At 56.1% G+C, this 19,479-nt stretch overlaps 1 long non-coding RNA gene across 1 annotated transcript; it reads left to right on the top strand.

Moving 5' to 3' along the window:
* The first annotated feature begins 13,148 nt into the window (after positions 1 to 13,148).
* LOC118353502 (uncharacterized) lies at positions 13,149 to 15,454 on the top strand. Its single transcript, XR_004812587.2, has 3 exons — positions 13,149 to 13,916; positions 14,641 to 14,746; positions 15,027 to 15,454. It is a non-coding gene; the product is annotated as an uncharacterized LOC118353502 (long non-coding RNA).
* Positions 15,455 to 19,479: the final 4,025 nt, after the last annotated feature.

Here is a 19,479-nt window from a genome sequence, read left to right as displayed (position 1 = left end):
AGCCCAGGGCGCGATCCTGGGGACCCGGGATCGAGTCCCACGTCCGGCTCCCTGCATGGAGCCTGCTTCTCCCTCTGCCTGTGTCTCTGCCTCTCTCTCTCTCTCTCTCTCTCTCTCTCTGTGTCTCTCATGAATAAATAAATAAAATCTTAAGAAAAAAAAGAACCCTGCCTTCAGCCCGCTGCGGTTCCCTTCTTTCCGGGTGCGCTGCTCTGCTTCACGCCGTCAGCCTGCCTTCAGGCTGGCCTGGGATCCACCTGCTTAACCCCCGGGGAAGGGAGGTGATTTGTCCTGGAAATCCGAAGCCCCCTGGGGGTGGCCCTGCAGAGGAGCTGTCTGATACCGCACCTGGCTCTTTCCTGCGCCAGTGTGGGCAGGTGCCCGCGGGGAGGGAGAAGGCTTCTGTGAATGCGGCTCCTTCAGATAACCAGAACGGCCGACTCCATCCCAAGTGGGCAGATAAGGGAGGTGAAAATCAGGTGAGAGCCGGCGCCTTTGTGCGCGCCCGGGTTCCCTTACAGCCCCTCCCGCCCTCCTCGGCGGGACTTCCTGCTCCCGCCGCTGATAACCCAAGCCCGGGGGGGCCTTGAGGAGGCCGGGCCCTCGCTGCAGCAGGCGCCGGAGTGGGTGTCCGGCCCCGCAGGGCAGCCCAGCCCGACGGGGAGGACGCCCAGGGAAGCCGGTTCTGCTCAAGTCGTCCCTCCCCCTCTTCTGCCCCCATCCCCAGGCCTTTCCAACCGACCGGCCTTTCTCGCTCTTTCCCCGCCTCCCCTTCCCCGTCCTTGCTGCTCCTTCCCTCTTCCTTCCCCGCTCCTGTCCGTCCCGTCCATCCCCTCGCTTCCCATCTCATTGCTTTGTCCCCCAGGCCGCCTTCCCCATCCCCGGCCAGTGGGGTCACCGTAGACCGGCTGCAGCTCCTGGCTGTGGTCCTTCGGGGTGCATGGGCCCGGGCCCTCAGGGGACAGGCGGGGCCTAGGTGGGGGTGTGGGGGGGCGTGTGGGGGGCCGCGGGAGGGCTTCGGGAGTCCAGACCCGGCGGGCTGAGGGCCTGGGGGCGACCAACCGGGCTTCCCAGCGCAGCCCCGGGCCGGGGGCTCCCTCCAGTGGCCGACAGGGGACTGCGGGCCCCGGGCAGAGGGCCGAGGAGGCTGAGCTGGAAGCGGAGGGCAGCTGGGCGCTTAGAGGCAGGCTGGGTCCTTAAAAGCTCCAGCGGAGAGGCGGGAGAGAGACCTGGAGGCCCTGGTTCCATCCTTTCCTGGAGAAGTGGAGCTGGTCCAGAGCTCCTGGGTGGCCTGCTTGGGGGCCCGGCGGGAGACCCTGCAGGTGGCCACCGGGGGCTGGAGCCACTGAGACCCTGGCCGCAGGGTGAGGCTCCGTGGAGGGGCCCCGGACTAGCAGCCAAGACACTTGGGTACACTGGGGGCTGGCCCAGAGAGTGCTCCTCCTCAACCTCCGCGCCCTCTTCTCTAACACATGCCTCCGGGCCCGACCCTGTCTCTGGTGCCTTCTCGCAGCCCTGCGTGACCTAGCCCCGTGTTCTGACCCCTGCGTCCACGAGGCCAATGAGCCCGCCTGCTCCTCTCCCTCCTCTGGCTGCGGGGCAGGCGAGTGTCTCCGAGGCGCCCTTCCACTCGCCCTTTGGAATGACCCGACACTCTGTGGATTGTATTCTGCTCCCTTGTGTCTCTGCTTTCGACGGGAGCACATTTCTGCGGGGGTCCGGCCCCTACGGAGTGGGGGAAACAGTTGCTTCCCACTCTCAGGGCCCAGGAGGGGGCATGGGAGGGGGGTGGGCAGGTCCGGGAACCAGGAGGCAAGCATCCGCATTCCCTAGACTTGGTCACTCACTTCCCTCCTCTGCAAAGTCAGTGACCCCCCTGGAGATGGAGCCTGGGCATCCACGTTCCTCTCGAGGGCTCCCAGGCCACCAAGCTCACCAAACTGCCCCCGGTCTTTATGAGAGAGAAACTGAATCTGACAAAAGATAAAAATGAGTAAGTGAATAGGCCTCTTTCCCACCCCAAAAAGGAGTGATGGTGGGCGCGCCCCTGCAGAGGCAGCACTGAAGTTGGGATACCCCAAGTGACAGAGATGAGAATCGTGAGGGCAAAGCGCGGGGTGGGGGAGGGGGAGCCATCTTCCTAGCTCCTGACTCCAGGCCAGTTGTTTGACCTCTCTGTGCCTCAGTTTCCTGGTCTGTAACACAGGGCAGCAATGATAATGTCACATAAATATTAGCAGTCCTTATGTAGGGTGTCCAGCTTGGTGTGGCACGCTGGGAGGGAAGTGACGTTTAGGGACTGTCCACTATGGGTGACATGCACAGGATCCTGTTTACGGTGGACTCAGGAAGGTGTCATTATCAGTCCCATTTGACAGATGAACAAACCAAGGCCCGAGACGTGATACTTCCATTAGGAGCCCGGCTAAGGATTTGAACTCACAGCTGTCTGCTTCCAAAGGCTCATGGGGGAAAGTATAGATGGCGTGGGGGCAGGAGCCCGCGGGGGGCAGAGTCCTGAGAAGGCAGGCATGTCCTTGTGAGACCAGAGAAGAGCAAGACAGGAAGGAGGGAGGAAGGCAGCAGGGGGAGGAGCCTCGGGGCTCATGAGACCTGGTGACCTGCTCATCTCCCTGTGCCCTTGGTAGGCCGACAGCTGAGAGAGGGGCAGGGACTCTCCATATGTCCCTTGGCGTCGAAGAGCTGGGCTGGTGCAAAGATTCGGTGACTGAGAGTCCTAGGACCGTCACCAGGAGGCTGAGAAGGCCAGATGTCGTCTGTGGGCGCTTCTAGGGGAGGATCCAGGGCGTGGCCGGCTGTGAGCGCACAGGGAAAGGGGGGTGGTGGTGGGGAGAAGCCGGGGGTCAGCGTGGGGCCTTCCTCCCCAGGCTGGGGCTGCAGTAGTTTTAGGAAAGGAGGCTGTAGAGGCCTTGGGAAGGAGGATGTCGCCTCCTTGTGGCCATGGCGGTGGGACTACGAAGCCAAGGCTGGATGACCAGAGGGATGGAGTCCTAGGACCGTCCCAGGCAGCCAGAGGTTGTCGCACTTGCTCCTCCTAGGTAGGCATCGGGCTCCCTCCGAGAGAGGGTGGCGGCTGCCAGGCCTCGCTGCCGTGAGTGGTCTTCTCCGCAGGAACCCCGGGGCTCTGAGGGTCCAGGCACATTCCAGGAGCAGGGGTGACAAGGACTGCACTGAGCTGCTGCATGAGCCGGGCCCTGGGCTGGGCACCAAGGACCTGGAGCTGAACAGGACCCGGACCCTGCCCTCCACTGTCCCCGCAGGACCCAGGCGGGGGAGCAGCTGACCATCACGCAGCCTGTCCAGGATGGAGGGACATCGTGTTAGGGGCACAGCCATTTCTCCTACCGAGGGGTTTCTGAGGAATACCCTCCCTGGCCTCTCTCCACACCCCTCTCTATCTTTTTTCATGTCAGGAGGAGGGATTCATCGGGTTGGGGAGCTCTGGAGGAGAAATGGAGCTCCTTCTACCTCTCTCTGCCCCTCAGAGTCAGCAGGCTTCTAGAACATTTGCATTCCAGTCTCCTCTCCCATGTGGCCAGAGGCTTGTCCTGGGCAGGGCCCCCGCGGTTGTTTGGTGCCGCTCATCTCTGCTATGGGAGGGTCTAACTCTGAGAGCCATGGGAGCAAGTTAGTGTGGCCACTGCTCCAAAGTCACCTTCTCCAGTCTGCTCCTCCGGTAACGTTTTGATGATCTTCTCGACTTTGGGTCAGTCAATTGTTTCTGAACTCAGGTATGGAAAAAGGGCATTATTTATCGTTTCTCTAAAGCCCTAGAGTTTCTCTAAAACTCAGGTATGGAAAAAGGGCATTATTTATCATTTCTCTAAAGCCCTAAAGTTCTCAACCAGTGGTGGTTTTGCCTGCCCGGGTGACCATTGTCACAGCTAAGGGTGGAGTCCTCCTGGTGGCTAGTGGGTAGAGGCCAGGGATGCTAAAACAAAAAATTCTAAAATGCTCAAGACAGTCCTTCAGAGCAAAATTTATTCAACCCAAATGTCCCAAGTGAGAAGCCCAGCCCTAAGGCATAGGGTGTTATGAGAAGTTACAGTACAGGTGCCCGATTCAGCCTTGTGGGGGGAGGTTGTGTGAAGCGGGAGTTCAAGGAAGGCTCCCGGAAGGAGGTCATATCTGACTTGGGCTTGAAATACAAGTTGGTGGTTTTCATGCAGGTGACGGGTGTCAAAGTCAGACATGGGGAAGACTATCGGGCAGTGGGAACAGAGTGTGTGAACTCATGGCAGCAGAGAGGCCGTCGTGCACCTGTACAGGTCATGAGCGCATGGTGCACGAGTGTGTCTGAGGCAGGGATTGTGCGTCAACAGGGAGATTAGGCTGCGGAGGTGGGGGGGGGCAGGCACGGAAGGCTTTGCACGGCTTGCTATGGAGTAGGTTTTTATTAAGTACAGAAAACCACAAAATACATTCAGAAACATGCACAAAACACAAACGTATACGAAAGTAGAGCTCAATAAATTATCAATCATGTGGTGGAGTTTCCACCTCTGGCTGCCATAAATAAAGCTCCATAAGCATTTTTGTGCTTGTCTCTTGGGGTTCATTCTTACAAATCTCCTTTGGGGCATAAACCTGGTAATAGAATGGCAGGGTCGTGGGGTATGCATGTGTTCATCTTCAGTTGGTATCATCACATAATTTTCTAAAGTTCGTGTAGGGATCTACAGCCCTACCCATAGTGCCAGAGGGTTCCCATTGGTCTCCATCTTCATCAACAGTTCATATGGACACTTTGTTGAATGTCAGGTTTTCTGGAGTATGCGTACTGGCAGGAATTTCATTGTGTTTATTAAAAAATAAGGTTCATTGATATATAATTTATATATAGCAAAATTCACTATTGTAGGCCTAAAGATCTATGAATTTTCACTAACCTATATGTTTCTGTAATAATGTTACATAGAATTTCCACTGCCACCCTACCCACCCCCGCCAAGGTCCCTGCTTCTCTTTATGGTCGATCCCTTACGTTAACCCCAGGACCTGGCAAGCATAGATCTATTTTTCATCTTATTTTTAAATTTTTATTTATTTTTATTTTTTCTTTAAATATTTTATTTATTTATTCATGAGAGACACAAGGAGAGAGAGGCAGAGACACAGGCAGAGGGAGAAGCAGGCTCCGTGCAGGGAGCCTGACGTGGGACTTGATCCCGGGTCTCCAGGATCAGGTCCCGGGCTAAACCGCTGAGCTACCCGGGCTACCCTATTTTCCATCTTTCTAGTTTTGTCTCTTCCAGAATTGCTCTGTAAACGGAATCGTAAGGTGAGTGTGGCCTTTTGAGTTTGGCTACTTTCGCTTAGCCGTATGATTTTGACGCTCACCCAACTTATTGCATGGATGAGCAGATGGGAAGTGTCAGAAGTGAGGTGGAAGCTACAGGAAACACCCAAAGGGAAGGCTCGAGATAGAAGCCACAGTAACAGGAATGAAGAGGCTGTCGAAGGGCTCACCTCTCTCTCCTTCTGCAGCATCACGTTCAGCCTGGGCGGTTGGCGGATACAGGGGAGTCGCGCGCACGAGGAGGTAGGTGATGGGTTCCTTGGTGGCGTGTGCTTCTTAGAACACTATTTCCTTTTGCCTGGTTTCAGAGCAAGAAAGCTCTGGTTCCAATGGAAGGTGTGGCCTCCCAGGGCTGCCAGTGCCCACCCAGCTCACCCGCCGGAGATACCACACGCTCGCCCTGTACCCCCTTCGGTCCCGCTGCGTTCCAGCGCAGCGCGCAGCCCCTGGGTTCTGTGCTCGGCGAGTGTTGCCAACAGCTGTGTGTGTCTGGGCTGCAAAGACCATAGTGGGCAAGCTTCCTCTCTGCTCACGGGCACGCTCCACTGGCCCCTGGGCTTCACTTAGGAAACACGGGTTCAAAGGCAGATTCATCAAGGATTCGTGGCAGGGAGCGCAGAACACGAAAGGATGAGCGTGCGGCCCTGCCCAAGCTCGTGGCTCACTCTTCTGCCCTGGCTGCTCTTCCGCATCCCAGGTGCCTTATCCAGATGGAAATTAATGTCTCTGTTTGAAAGTTTTATTTGGGTTTGTTCTTCTGTAAAACGTTCCTGTTTCCTGATGAGCATTTTAGAGATTATCCAGTTATTTTCCACAGGGATACGCTGACGGCCAACCCCTATGATCCCCGCTCCCTTGGCCTTCCACCTCTCACCAATATCATCACCTGCAGTCCCTCTTTTGCCTACTTTTGGACCTTTATAGAAGGCGCCTCTTTATTTCTTGTTACATAAGCTATAAAAATGTATCTTGACTCCCTCACGTTGGAAGTTGAGGCTATTTGGGTCCATTTTCCTTGGCCAATTTTTCCCCTTTCACATTTATCTTTTCTCACGTGTGCTTTTACTGGCTGTGTTTGTTGGGGTAAAACTAGATGCTGAGACAAATATGTCTCGAACGCAGTGACAGTTTACTTACGGCTCACAGAGCGGCACCGGGGGATGCCTAGGTTGGCAGCTGATTCGTTGACTTAGGCTGATGGAAGTTTAGTGAATTCAGTTGACTAATCACGGGGGTTTCCATGGTAATGATCTGCTTCTCAGCCATCAGGGAAGAGTAACGAGCATGGACAAGAGGACACGGGCGATGTCTGTGGCCCAGACAGATGCACATCCCTTTGGCTGGAACTCAGACCCACGGACACATTTTATTGCAGGGGAATTTGGGAGATGTATTGTGCTTAGCTGCCCAGAAAGAAGAAGAAAACAAAACAGTTAATTTTGGTTAATAACTAGCAGTCTTTGTCCCTTGTATCTCACCAACTTTGTAGTCTTTCTATTCTCTTCTTCACTGATTTCTTCATAGACTGTTAGTTTTTCATTTATTTATTTTTTAAACAATTATTTTATTTACATTCTATTAATTAACATATGGTGTATTATTACTTTCAGTGGTAGAGGTCAGTGATTCATCAGTCTTATATAACACCCAGTGCTCGTTCCATCAGCTGCCTCCTTAATGCCCTTCCCCCAGTTACCCTGTCCCCCCACCCCACTCCCCTCCAGTGACCCTCCATTTGTTTCCTAGAGTTAAGAGTCTCTTTTGGTTTGTATCCCTCTCTGATTTCGTCTTATTTTATTTTTCCTTCCCTTCCTCTATGATCCTCTGTTTTGTTCTTAAATTCCACATGAGTGAGATAATATGATAATTGCCTTCCTCTGATCGACTTATTTCACTTAGCCTAATATCCTCTAGTTCCATCCACGTCGTTGCAAATGGTGAGATTTCATTTTTGATGGTTGAGCAATTTATTTTATATATATATCTCACATCTTCTTTATCCCTTCATCTGTCGATGGACATCTAGGCTCTTTTCATAGTTTGGCTACTGTGGACATTGCTGCTATAGACATTGGGGTGCCCGTGCCCCTTCGGATCACTGCATTTGTATCTTTGGGTGTAATTGCTGGGTCATAGGGTAGCTCTATTTTTAACTGTTTAAGGAATCTCCACACTGTTCTGCACCAGCGTGCATTCCCACCAACGGTGTAAGAGGGTTCCCCTTTCTCTGCATCCTCGCCAACATCTGTTGTTTCCTGACTTGTTAATTTTAGCCATTCTGACTGGTGTGAGGTGGTATCTCATTGGGGTTTTAATTTGTATTTCCCTGATGCTGAGTGATGTCGAGCAGTTTTCATGTGTCTGTTGACCATTTGTATGTCTTTTTTGGAGAAATGTCTGTTCATGTCTTCTGCCCGTTTCTTGACTGGATTGTTCTTTGGGTGTTGTGTTTGACAAGTTCTTTGTAGACTTTGGGTACTAGCCCTTTATCTGATAATACATTTGCAAACATATTCTCCTATTCTGTAGGTTGTCTTTTGGTTTTGTCGACTATTTCCTTCGTTGTGCAAAAGATTTTTATCTTGATGAAGTCCCAATAGCTCATTTTGCCTTTGCCTCCCTTGCCTTTGGAGACGTGTCTAGCCGGAAGTTGCTGTGGCTGAGGTCAAAGAGGTTGCTGCCTGTGTTCTCCTCTAGGATTTTGATGGATTCTTGTTTCACATTTAGGTCTTTCATCCATTTTGAGTCTATTTTTGTGTGTGGTGTAGGGAAATGGTCCAGCTTTATTCCTCTACATGTGGCTGTCCAATTTTCCCAACACCATTTGTTGAAGAGATTGTCTTTTCCCCCCATTGGATATGCTTTCCTGCTTTGTTGAAGATTAGTTGACCATAGAGTTGAGGGTCCACTTCTGGGTTCTCCTTCATAGGCTGATTCTAAAGCTGAAAGTCAATGTCCAGGGTTGACATGAACACAACCGTATGGTCAGGGTTCCAGTGCAGGACAAAAGCCGCTCTAGATAGGTTAAGTGGGAAAGAATTTACTCAATGAATCTCAACATTTGTGAGGAGGAGAAAAAACAGAAACGAGGTTAAAATTTCAGGAACTGCTTTAGAGACCATCCCTGAGGATTCTGTGCCTTCCACAGTCAGGGAGCCACCATCTCCAGAACCACACTAGCCAATTCTGTTCCTTTAATGTGGAGGGAGCTGTCTTGATGGGGAAGCCACCACTGCCACTGGCTCTGGAACCATGTGGAACTCACCAGCAGCAGAACGGCTGCCTCCAGCCCCATCTCAGTGCCCCTGAAGCTTTTCGCTGGACACCCAGGTGTCTGTTAATGCTGGGCACAGAAAAACCAGCACTTCCAGTGCTGTGTGCACCATCCGGAAGCAGCATCAGCACTAACAACCCCACCTCTGCTTTCAAAACTCTGAGTGCATCTGATGGAACGTAAGTCACATTTCAAACTCTAGCTGTATGGAAACCTGGGACATGCAGCTGTCAGTCTAGCCTCTCCCATACAGAGATACTTAGCCATATCCAAACTATATATGTGTGCATCTGTACCCACGCATATGCTCAGACATTATATCCGTAGCCAAACACGCACACATTTATACACATCTATATCTGTATCTATTCTCACATCTCCTTATATCAAAAGCCAAGGTCACACCAACATATCTACTTCTCTAGGTTTTATTCCCGTCTTCTCCCTTTCCATATTCCCTGGTCCCAACCCCCAAAGTGAGAAACTTGGCTCCCAGTATCCTGCGTATACTCCTTATCTGTCCCCTCTCTCTGGGTCACTAATGTGACCTGCACGCAACCCCCACCCCTCTTGCCCAGACGCCGTCTTTATTTTGCACATAACATACTATATTCAGCAATTATTCACCGTTTATCTGAAATTTCAGTTCAACTGAAATAAATATGTAATGCCTTATTTTTACTTGCTGAATCTGATGAATCTGGATGAAGGGCTGTCCCAACTTCGGTGTCCCTGGGGAGGGGGGGTGAGCGGAGGCCTTGGGGTGCCTGCGCCAGAGCCCCGCCCCGCTCGCGCCCTTCGGCGGCACAGGCACAGGTGTTGTTACCTGCTCGTCCAGAAACTTCCTGCTTGCAGGTCTCCACCTCAGAGTCGGCCTCCTGGGCGCCTGACCCGCAGCGGCGAGTCTGGGCTTTATTCTCTCGCTGGTCCTAAGACCCCTGACCACGCTGGTGGAAGTCCCGCTCCCTTCCCCAGCAGCCTGGGGGTGACTGCAAGGAGGACCTGGGAGGAGCTCGGGCTGCCAGCCTGCACGCTGTGCTGACCGCCGTGCCCACCAGGGGGCAGTCTTTACCCACAGGTGAGCAGCCCGCGGCCCTGGGAGGGTGAGGGGTGGGCTCAAGGGGTGCCCTCAAGGGGAGGGCGTGTGTACGTGCGGGAGGGCACGCTCGGGCGTGCAGGGGCCCTGCGTGTGTGCGCATGCGCCTGTGCCCAGGTGAGCGCCCAGGTGTGTGCTCAGGTGTGTGCCCAGGTGTGTGCCCAGGTGCCTGGCCCTGGGCAGGTCGCTCCTGTCATCCGGACCTCAGCTTTCTCACCTGTCCAATGCCCCCCTTCCCCCCATTTTGAGTCTGTGTGCCTTTGTCTCTCAGCACCACCTTTGGGTCAGCTCTAGAAATTTCTCGCTTTCTTTAAAAGAATGCAAAATTCCAGGCCACTGATTTGAGGTGGGGGCTCGGTGGAGAGAATGGGAGAGGTGTTCTTTCCTGCTACCAAAAGCAATACTTTAATTGATTAAAAAAAAAAAAATCTGAATTTTCATTTCAGCCAGTTTTTTTTTTTTTTTTTTTTCAAAATAATCGGAGCTCGTAAATCCTGTGCAAAGGCACTAGTGCCCCTGGATGGTGCTTCTCTACGCATTTGCAGGAATCTGGCCCCATCACTAATTCCCAGAACCACTGGGACTTTCCAACCCAGTGCCCCTTACGCAGCAGAGAAAAGTGAAGAGGGGAGAGAGCGAAGGCGTCAGGGTCAGCCTTCCTGGTCCTCGTTGGCCATTTGATGGCTGTGCCTCAGATCTCATCTGTGAAATGGGAACAGTCACGTCCACACAAGTCCTGGTATCACTATTATTCCTGTGCATCATAATGAATTATTATTAACGGTTGAGTCTTCTAGTCTCGGCTGCATCATACTAAAGCTCCGTGACCTTGACTCTTGTCCCTGTGGGATCTTCGTTTCCTCCTCGCCAACAGGGAGAGGGACAGCGCTCATTTTGTGCAGTTGTGAGGAACAGGGAGGATGTTTGTGAGACCACTTGGTGCAGAGTAGATCCTAAATAAATTCCAAGTTCCTTTCCCGGACTAGGGCTGCTGCCCCCAAACTGAGTCTGCTGCCCCTCTGATGTCCAGGAGGTCACCGTGCCAAGTCAACTGACCCACGTGTGGCAGATCTTTCCAGGACGTCTGCCCTTAGGGGACAGCGAGAGTGCAGGCATCTAGGAAAGCTCAAGGGAGCCCCTGAGCCCCTGAAATATCACAGGTCTGGCTGGGCCGCTGTTCTCTGCCAGCCGGGAAGGGGCAGGGCTTGCAGGGGCAGAGGTGGTGTGTCCCCTGGAAGCCACCTCTTTGGAGGTGGGGCTGTGTCGCCTGCCGGTGTGAGAAAGCGGGGTCATTCACTGTTCCCGCTGTGTTTTCCTGCACTCTCCCCACCTCCCGTGTGCACAGTGTGCTCCTGCGGGAGCCTCTGCTTCAGGCCTCTGGCCCTGCAGGCCGAGAGCAGCGAGTGCTTTTACACACCAGGTGTCTCTGGCCTTTGATTCTACTTTTTTTTTTCTGGAGGCTTGAGTTCTTGGAGAGGTGAGCCCTTTGAGGGAGGAGTCCCTGAGGCCCAGTGGACCCAGTGGGCAGGCCTGGGGTGGACAGTGTGACGTGCTGGGGACCAGGTTTCTTGGGCACTGGGTGGCTCGGAAGCTGCAGAGCCCTGGGCACCTGGGGACAGTGTGGCCTTGGACCGGGGGTCTCGGCAGTAACCAGAGCAGGGGGCAGGTCTCCAGTGACCCCTCGTGCTTCCCTTCCCATGATGTTGGTGACAGAGAGGTGGGGCTGGCGTCTCACTAACCAGGGACACTGAATTCTCTGCCTGCAGCAGCTGGGGGCTCAGAGACAGCTTTACCTTGATTCAAAGACATTGTTATTTTTATTTTTTTTTAAAGATTTTTATTTATTTATGAAAGACACACACACACAGAGAGGTAGAAACACAGGCAGAGGGAGAAGCAGGCTCCGTGCAGGGAGCCCGACGTGGGACTCGATCCCCTACTCTCCAGGACCAGGCCCTGGCTGAAGGCGGTGCTAAATCGCTGAGCCACCCGGGCTGCCAAGACGTTTTTAAAAATCACGTTTCTGCATACCTCCAGTTGTGGAGGCCGTTTGTAGCTGCCTGTTCTGAATCTCCCAGGGCTCCCGCACGGCTTGTCCACAGCAAACGCTCCCACAGCCGCGCTCCCTAGCTGCCGGCCACCTGTCGACGCCTCCCGGTTGCTCGAGGCCCAGCGCCACGGGCACGGCGGCCAGAGGCCAGCACCGGCTCCCCAGACCGCAGGAGCCTGGGGGTCGTGCCCCGGGGTCCAGCACCAGCTCGTGGGGCTTCTCGGGAAAGGTGCGAGGATGCATGACGATGAGAACAGCCCCCCAGGGGGATCGAGTGCCTACAGTCTGCTCCTGAGCCCCCTTTGGGCATATCATCTGCTTAGTGTCGTGCTGCAGCGTCCCCATTTGACAGATGGGCAAGCTGAGGCTAGTCAGGTGAAGTCCAGCACCCGAAGTAAAGACGCTAGCAAGCGGCAGAGCCAGGATGCTGACCTGGGCGGCCGGAGCCCAGAGCCCGTCATTGGAAGCATCTGGAGCAAGGAAGTAGACGGGCTCAAGCACCCACGTGCAGAAATAATAAATTAGATCCGGGAATGGCAAGGCAGGCCGCGTGCGGTTCCTGCCTCGCACACGTGTCTTCAGGGGGCCTTTGCCTCCCCGCTCGCTCAGGCCCACCGGCCGGCGGGGAACAGCCGGGTCACTTGTGGTCTCCGCCGGGCCCTCTGGGGGCTTCGGCTCCTAGGCTGCGTCAGGGATGGACATTCCTTCTCTTTCTCTCTCCCCAGCGCCGTTTTGTTAGAGCAGAAAATCCTTGAGCGGTGAAGTCACATTTTCCGTGCCCCGCGAGCTCCCGAGCGCGAGGAGTATTATTGTAACCAGAGGAGGCCGAGGACAAAGGAAGCTTATAATTTTGTGAGCGGAGGCTTGGGAGAGGCCTGCCCGGGGTGGCTTCCCAGGGGGAGGGAGAGGGCAGCGCCGAATGTGGAACACCCGAAGCCGAGACAATCGGGATAATCGCGGGCCTGTTCAGCGGGGGAGGCCTGGCACCCGGCAGAGACCCCCTGGGGGGTCGGCTCGCTGGAGGGGGTGGGGGGCCTCCCAATCCCCCCTGCCTCCTGCCCCAGGCCCCCGCCCCCTGGCACCCCCGGGGTTTCTGCTACGCTCCACGCCGGCTTGCTGTGGCGGCAGGGACGCTGGGCTTGGGGCTCTGGGCCCGGCTGGTGAGAAGCCCTGGTTCTTTCCCTCGGTTTCCTCATCTGTAAAATGGGATGGTGAAGGAGGTGCCCCGGGGTGCGTCCCCTCCGCCCGGTGACTGCGCGGCACTGCTCCCCCGCCTGCCCGGAGCTCCCACCCTTCCTCGCTGTCTTTGGGCCTGGCCGCAAAGGCAGGGGTGTCTGCCGATGGTACTGTCCTTCTGGGGCGCCCGGAGGCCTCCCCTTGCTCAAATCAGGAGGACAATAAGAGCTGGTAGTGAGTGCTCTGTGCTGAGTGACCTCCTCACAAGGGAGGTGCCCGGCCACCACCTGCATTTTACAGGATTACCAGCGGCAGGGTGCAGACCAGGGTGGCAGGAGGCCAGCACCTCACATCCTCCAACAGCAGAGCTCATGCCGACACCCTGCACCCTCTGTTTGCAGACCTCACCCTGGCGCCCCGCGCCCTCCATCTGCAGCGCTTTCCCTGGAGGCCTGCGCCCTCCATCCACAGGGCTCACCCTGGCGCCCTGCACCCTCTGTCTGCAGGGTTCCTGGCACCCCACACCCTCCATCTGCAGGGCTCGCCTGGCACCCTGCACCCTCTGTCTGCAGGGCTTGCCCCAGCACCCCGCACCCTCCGTCTGCAGGGGTCACCCTGGCACCCCACACCCTCCATCCGCAGGGCTCGCCTGGCACCCCGCGCCTTCCGTCTGCAGGGCTTGCCCCGGCACCCCACGCCCTCCATCTGCAGGGCTCATTCTGGCGCCCCGCGCCCTCCATCTGCAGGAGTCATCTTGGTGCCCCGCGCCCTCCATCTATAGGGCTCATCCTGGTGCCCTGTGCCCTCCATCTGCAGGGCTCGCCCCGGCACCCCCGCGCACTCTGCAGAGCTCACGGGCATAACCACTGCACCCAGAGCTGCCCACACGTCAGGACGGGACCTGGGACACTCGTCACGAAACACTTATTACCATCCTGGAATACAGCTGGAGCCACATGGGCAGGAGGACCTCTGAGACCAGTTAGATGCTTGGCTCACGGTGAGAAGGCCCCACTGGAATAGAGAGAGGGAGGGAGAGAGAGAGACAGAGACACTGAGAGACAGAGAGGGAGAGAGAAAGGGGGAGCGCCCCCTTACCAAGGAGCCAAGTGTCCTAACCTAAAGTAGTGCTCTGGGAGGGGAGGGGGGAGGTGACGGAGGGTCGGCTCCCCCTCTGGCCTAGGCAGGCCAGAACCCCCCCACTCCCTTCGTGTTTTGATCTGAGGATGGCAGGGTCCTTGCCTAGTGTGGGAGGACCTCACAGAGGAACCAGGTACACCGTCGTCTCCCTCTCGAGTCCTGTGAGCACCTTGGCCTGGGTGAGGAGGGCGTGGGAGCCTGGGGGGGGGGGCAATGTTCCTCTGCCACCTGCCTGGGGGGGCCTTCTGGGCCCTGAGGTTTAGAGGTAGAAGTACGAGGGGGCCAGAACCGGAGGAGGGAGGGGAGCCCATGCTGCTCCCCAGGGAGGTGCAGACTGACCAGAGATCTGCTCATTCTCCTCCAGAAACGTTTTCCCCCAAAACACTCACGTGCCCCCCTCCCGGGCCCTGTCCCCGGCCCTGCTGCAGCCCACACCCCCTGCTCTCAGGACCTGCAGCCCAGGAGCCGGCAGACGGGAATCCTGAGGGTGACTCTGCTCCTTCTCCGTCTTTGGATCCTCACCCCCCCGCCCCAGGGTGTTGTATTCGGAGGCTTTACAGGGGTGTTCTCTCCCTGTCCCGCAGCCTTAGCGAGCGCCGCGTGGTGAGCAGGAGAAGGCTGCAGACCCCGCGTGGCCGGACTTGAGAGGGGCCCACGCAGCCTGTCGCAGAGCCTGACCACTAGGATGAGGTCAGAGAATGTGCGAGTCTCCTGAAGCCCCAGTGCGCTTGGTCTGGGGGGCAGAGAGCCGACCCCGGGGGGCAGGGCGCCAGCCACGTGGGCCCCCCTTCACGGCTCGACCCCCAGGGAGCTTGCTTGAGGGCTGCGGGGTGGGGGCTGGGAGTCTCCACTCTGGAGCCAGGCTCCCTGGATCCAAGTGAATCCTTAGCGCTGCCGCTTAATATCCAAAAAACGTGTGCCCCTGTTTCCTCCTTTATAAATGGGATTAACGGTAGTGCCTTCTTCAAAGATTTTGGGATGAAGCTCTTGGAACAGAACCGGTGCACGGAAGCCGTGCGAAGCATCACCTGAAGCTAGACGTCACCGCCCCTCCTGGAGGATCTTCAAAGCTCAGTAGGTATGCTAAGGGGCAGGGCCAGCTCCAGGAGACTTGGGGTAGTGGCAGCATTTCCGAGAATCATTTGCCCAGAGAAACCTCTTTCTGTGCTCTATGGGATTAGGGTACCTGAGCTCCTGGTCTGGGAAACATTGCTAACCCAAGCTTCTCACTTTGGCAGTCCAAATGAAAGTGGAGGCTGCCCACCCAGCGACTGGGGACCAGCTGGGGCTCTGGATCAGGGGCATTTGCTCCAGCGGGGGGAGGAGGCTACACTTGGCCCCAGGATTGTGCCAAGGGCATCCCGTTGTGCCCCCAAGAGCCTCAGCAGCCAACGTCTCTCCAGGGTGGGCCCCCCGGGGGAGTGACCTGCTGTTGACCCGGGGGGCTGGCACCCACACTAAAAAACGGCGAATGTGGATATTAGAGGGGGGCCAAGTGGCTCTGATCCTTGAGGGCCTGGGCTCATCAGCTTTTACTCCCAGGACGTGAGGATGCGTGGGACGGGGCAGCAGAAGGGAAGACGGCACACGTCAGAGCTGGAAGGGTCCTTGGGCATGGCTGGGTCTAGAGATTCCTTTTCTTTAAATGAAGGATACAATGGAGGCTGCTAGAAGGGACGAAAAGAGAGAAGTGAAGTGAAGTGAAGTGAAGAGAAGTGAAGAGAAGTGAAGTGAAGCACCCCAGTTAGTAGGCATGGGGAGGCCAGGAGAGCGTGATCTCGTTCTGGCCCTCGCTGTTACGGGCAAGGGAGGTCGTCCGGAGCCACGTCCTCAGATCTTTGCTACCTGCCTCTGCTCGGTGTGTAACGTGTGTAACGTGTGTAACGTGTGTAACGGCTCCTGTTCTGGGAGGTACCATGGGCCCTGTCTATAGGGGGTTGGCGGCTGCCGAGGCTCAAGCCCTAGGCTGTGTGGCTGGACCCTCTCTTCTTCTGAGCTAGTCTTCACCCCTTCCTGGCACTTCTATGGTGGAACCTTCTTTACTCTGGGGAGAATAGGACCCTCAGAATCACATGCCATCCCCGTCCTGTGTCTGGAGTCTGGGGGCTGGAGTCACTGACCTCCACCCTGGAAGGATGATCTCTGCTCACCAGCTGCTCTCGAATCCCACTCTGCCTCCTTGGGAAGCATGTCCCATGCTCCAGCTGCCACCGTATCTTCGTGATTTCTGCCATGATGGCTTCGACCCGAGTCTTAGTGGGTTCCCAAGGTCGATGCAACCTCGCTGTCTTACCAGCCCCTTTTTCCTCTCAGTGCAGCTGGTCTCCTAAAGCCACTGTTTTCTCCTGAGCGTCCGTCTCTGGGGCATCCCGGGTTTGCGCCAGAGCTAACCCATGTTCCCTTGTTGGAGGCTCTTCTACCTGGGGCAGGAGACGCTTGGTGAGGGAAGATGCAATCCTCCCACAGCCTCGATTCTGAGGGGTCACGTTGGCCGCCCCAGCACCAGGGGTCCGCTTAGATTTCTGTAGCCCTTTTTGTTTTGTCCTAACGTGTTCACTTGCAGGGAATTTTTTTTTGACTCTCTGGGAAAGCCACCCTTCTCAGCGCAGCCTCTCCTCTCTACCCAGATGGGGTCTGCCCTTGCAGAGGTTGGATAGATGCTGGTGATGGTCCAAAACTAAGTCTGGAGGGCCCTGAACGTTGTGCAGGGGCCTACGAATGTTCAGACTCTGGAGCGCCCACTCACCTGGAAGTTGGCATCTGCCTGGTTGCCTGGCCCACGAGTGTGGATGATTCTCTGAGTGTGCATGAGAGGGAAAACGGGGGAACGTGCAATATCTTCTTGTCCACGCTGGGACCAGATGACCCTGAGGGGTCAGGCCTTGCAGGACAGTTTCCTGCTGGGGAGGGAAGAGCCAATGGAACTTGGCATCATGGTGTGTGACACTGTAGGTCCCAGATCTTGTCACAGCCTCAGAGCCCTCAGGGGTCCTTCAGCTGCCCTGGGAGTCAGGGGTCCCAAAGGCCATACCTTGGCCCAGGTTGGTCACATGTCACATTTACGTGGGAACCAGAGGTAAAATGTGCATGGAGGTCCACTCCTGTGGAAAGGGCCAGGCTTTGCCCTGCGGAGCCTTCAGGCTGTGGGGACATACACAGTCCTGTTTACCATCCCATATGTCCTTCCAGAGGGTATGCCAGCGGCTTGTGGACACTGTGGGCTCTCATTGGAAAGCCAGGGGCTCGGTCCAGGAAAGTTGATTTTCGTCTCCTGAGATGCTTGCACAGGCCCCAGGCCAAGCTCTGCTGAGGGCTGGCAGCAGACTGGGAAATGCTCAGCCCTCCTGTCATTGTGGACTCCAGAAGCAGCCTCTAGGGAGGAGAAAATCCTCGTGGAGGGCGGAGAAGCCTAGCCATGCTGATGAGACAAAACAAAAGGGGGGAGAGTTACTGAGGAGGGGACGGACAGATGTTCCTCTGGGCTGGCTAGAAGTGCTGACTAGTGAATCTGACCGAGGGAGGCAGGGAGAGGACAGGCACGGGGAGGGAAAAACAAGGGAGATATTAGAGAAGCCTAAGGGGGCACAACTGTCTCCTTCTGGAAGGGAAGCCATGGAGAGCAACAGCTAGGACAGGAGTTGAACTTGTAAGGAGACAATAACTGGCGTGATGCTCCGGGATTCAAGACGGCGGTGCTAGAAAGATTGACTCCACCTGGTGAGTGGAGAGGCTTCAAGATTAGGCAGGGGGAGTGCTCTGGACTTTGGTTCCATCTCTGCTGGGCTTTCACTAGAACGCAAACCCCAGAGGACAGGCGTCCCTGTCGGTTTTGTTCATTGCTTCAACCCCAGTATGTAAAATAGAGGCAAGTACAGATTAGGGTCTCAAGAGAAAAAAGTTTGTTGAATGAGTCAGTAATTTGAGTGCAGGGATATAAGGAGAGGAACATTGTATCTTAGGGAAAGAACTGAAAGTCTCTTCCAAATCTACCCTGGAGTCCTAGAAATGCTTGTGACGGGCTATCTTAGGGAATGTTTTGGGTCGTGCACTGTAGGGAACCAACAGCGGCCTATACGTGGGGGAGAAAGCAATGAGGATATTGAAAGTTGACCCCAATTTCAGGAGGGGAGTTGAAGAGCAAGCCAGGGGTTTGGAGCATCAGGAACTCCGGCCTTGAGCAAGCCAGGCAAACATGTGCTTTTCCCAGGCACCTGAAAGCCACGGGTGAAACCCATCCGTCCCGTTCTCAGAGGTGTGGGGACGCCCAGCCTCCCTCCGGGGCTCCCACGAGGGGTCCAGTTTCTGTTTATGCTTACACAGTCTGCAGGCTGTGCAGGGTGGTCCTGCGAGGGGGGTGACTCAGGGTGGGTGAGGAGGGATGACGAAGCTGCGGCGGGTGGGCCCTCTTCTGTCGGCTGGTCGCTGGGTCTTGGAATCCTGGCCCAAAGTACGTGAGAGACCATTTCGGGTGTTGGTTTTGCAAACGCTCACTGAAAACTGACCCCGGGCCGGGCGCTGGCTCACGAGTCGTGTCAACAGTGGCGAGTTAGAGGCAGGTGTGGTCTCTGGTCTCTGCTCGCGGGGAGCTTAGCGCGGAGCGGGGAAGAGAAGGCCTCATCAGGTCACGCAGGCAGGCTGGGAGGTGGGTTTTAAGGAGGCATCAAGCTCCGCCTTTGCAGAGGGGCCTGTTAGAGGATTTGAGGACCTGTTTGAAACCACGACGCTGTCCAAACCCAGACCTGTGACCTCCTCCCCCAAACCCGATCCAGCCGCCTGGTGCCTATTAGAGCAACCGCTGCCCACTGAGCGAGCCAGGAGCACACCCCCTTAGGGACCAGATTGGGTGACCTGCCTCTAATAAACAGAATACGGTGCCAAGGAGGTTCTGTGACTTCCAAGACTACGTCAGAACAAGCCCTGTGCCTTCCATCTTGTTCCTGTCCCTTGAGTCACTCGCGGGGGCAGTCGCTGCCGCCTTGTGGAGGTCCTGGAGGTCCTGGAGGTCCGCGTGGCGGGGGGCCGAGGCCTGCACCTCCAGCCAGGGCGGGAGCGCGCCGTATTGGGAATGGACCCCCCAGCCCAGCCCAGCCTTCAGAGGGCCGCGGGCCCAGCCAACATCCCGCTTGTCACTTCATGAGAGATCTTGAGCCGGAAGCTCAGCTTCGCTGCTCTCGGTTCCCCCCTGGGCAGAAACTGTGCGAGATGATCAGGCGGCTAAGCAGACGGCGACGGCGGGCGTCGGGCGGCCAGCTGTGCGGCGTGGAGTCAGACTTTGGGAGCTGACAGCATTTTGATGGTGGTTGAGCCATTTAGGAAAACAAAAGAAGAGAGAGAGCCCCAGATTGAGCCGCGAGAGGTTCTGTCCCTTAGGGGCTCGGGTGGAGGAGGACGGGGGTTTCTGGTCCAGTGGAGGGGGCTGAGTG

Source organism: Canis lupus, chromosome 37 (genome assembly GCF_003254725.2).
Source record: "Canis lupus dingo isolate Sandy chromosome 37, ASM325472v2, whole genome shotgun sequence".
In the NCBI taxonomy this organism is placed as follows: Eukaryota; Metazoa; Chordata; class Mammalia; order Carnivora; family Canidae; genus Canis; species Canis lupus.
This window is presented reverse-complemented; position numbering and strand designations above follow the sequence as displayed.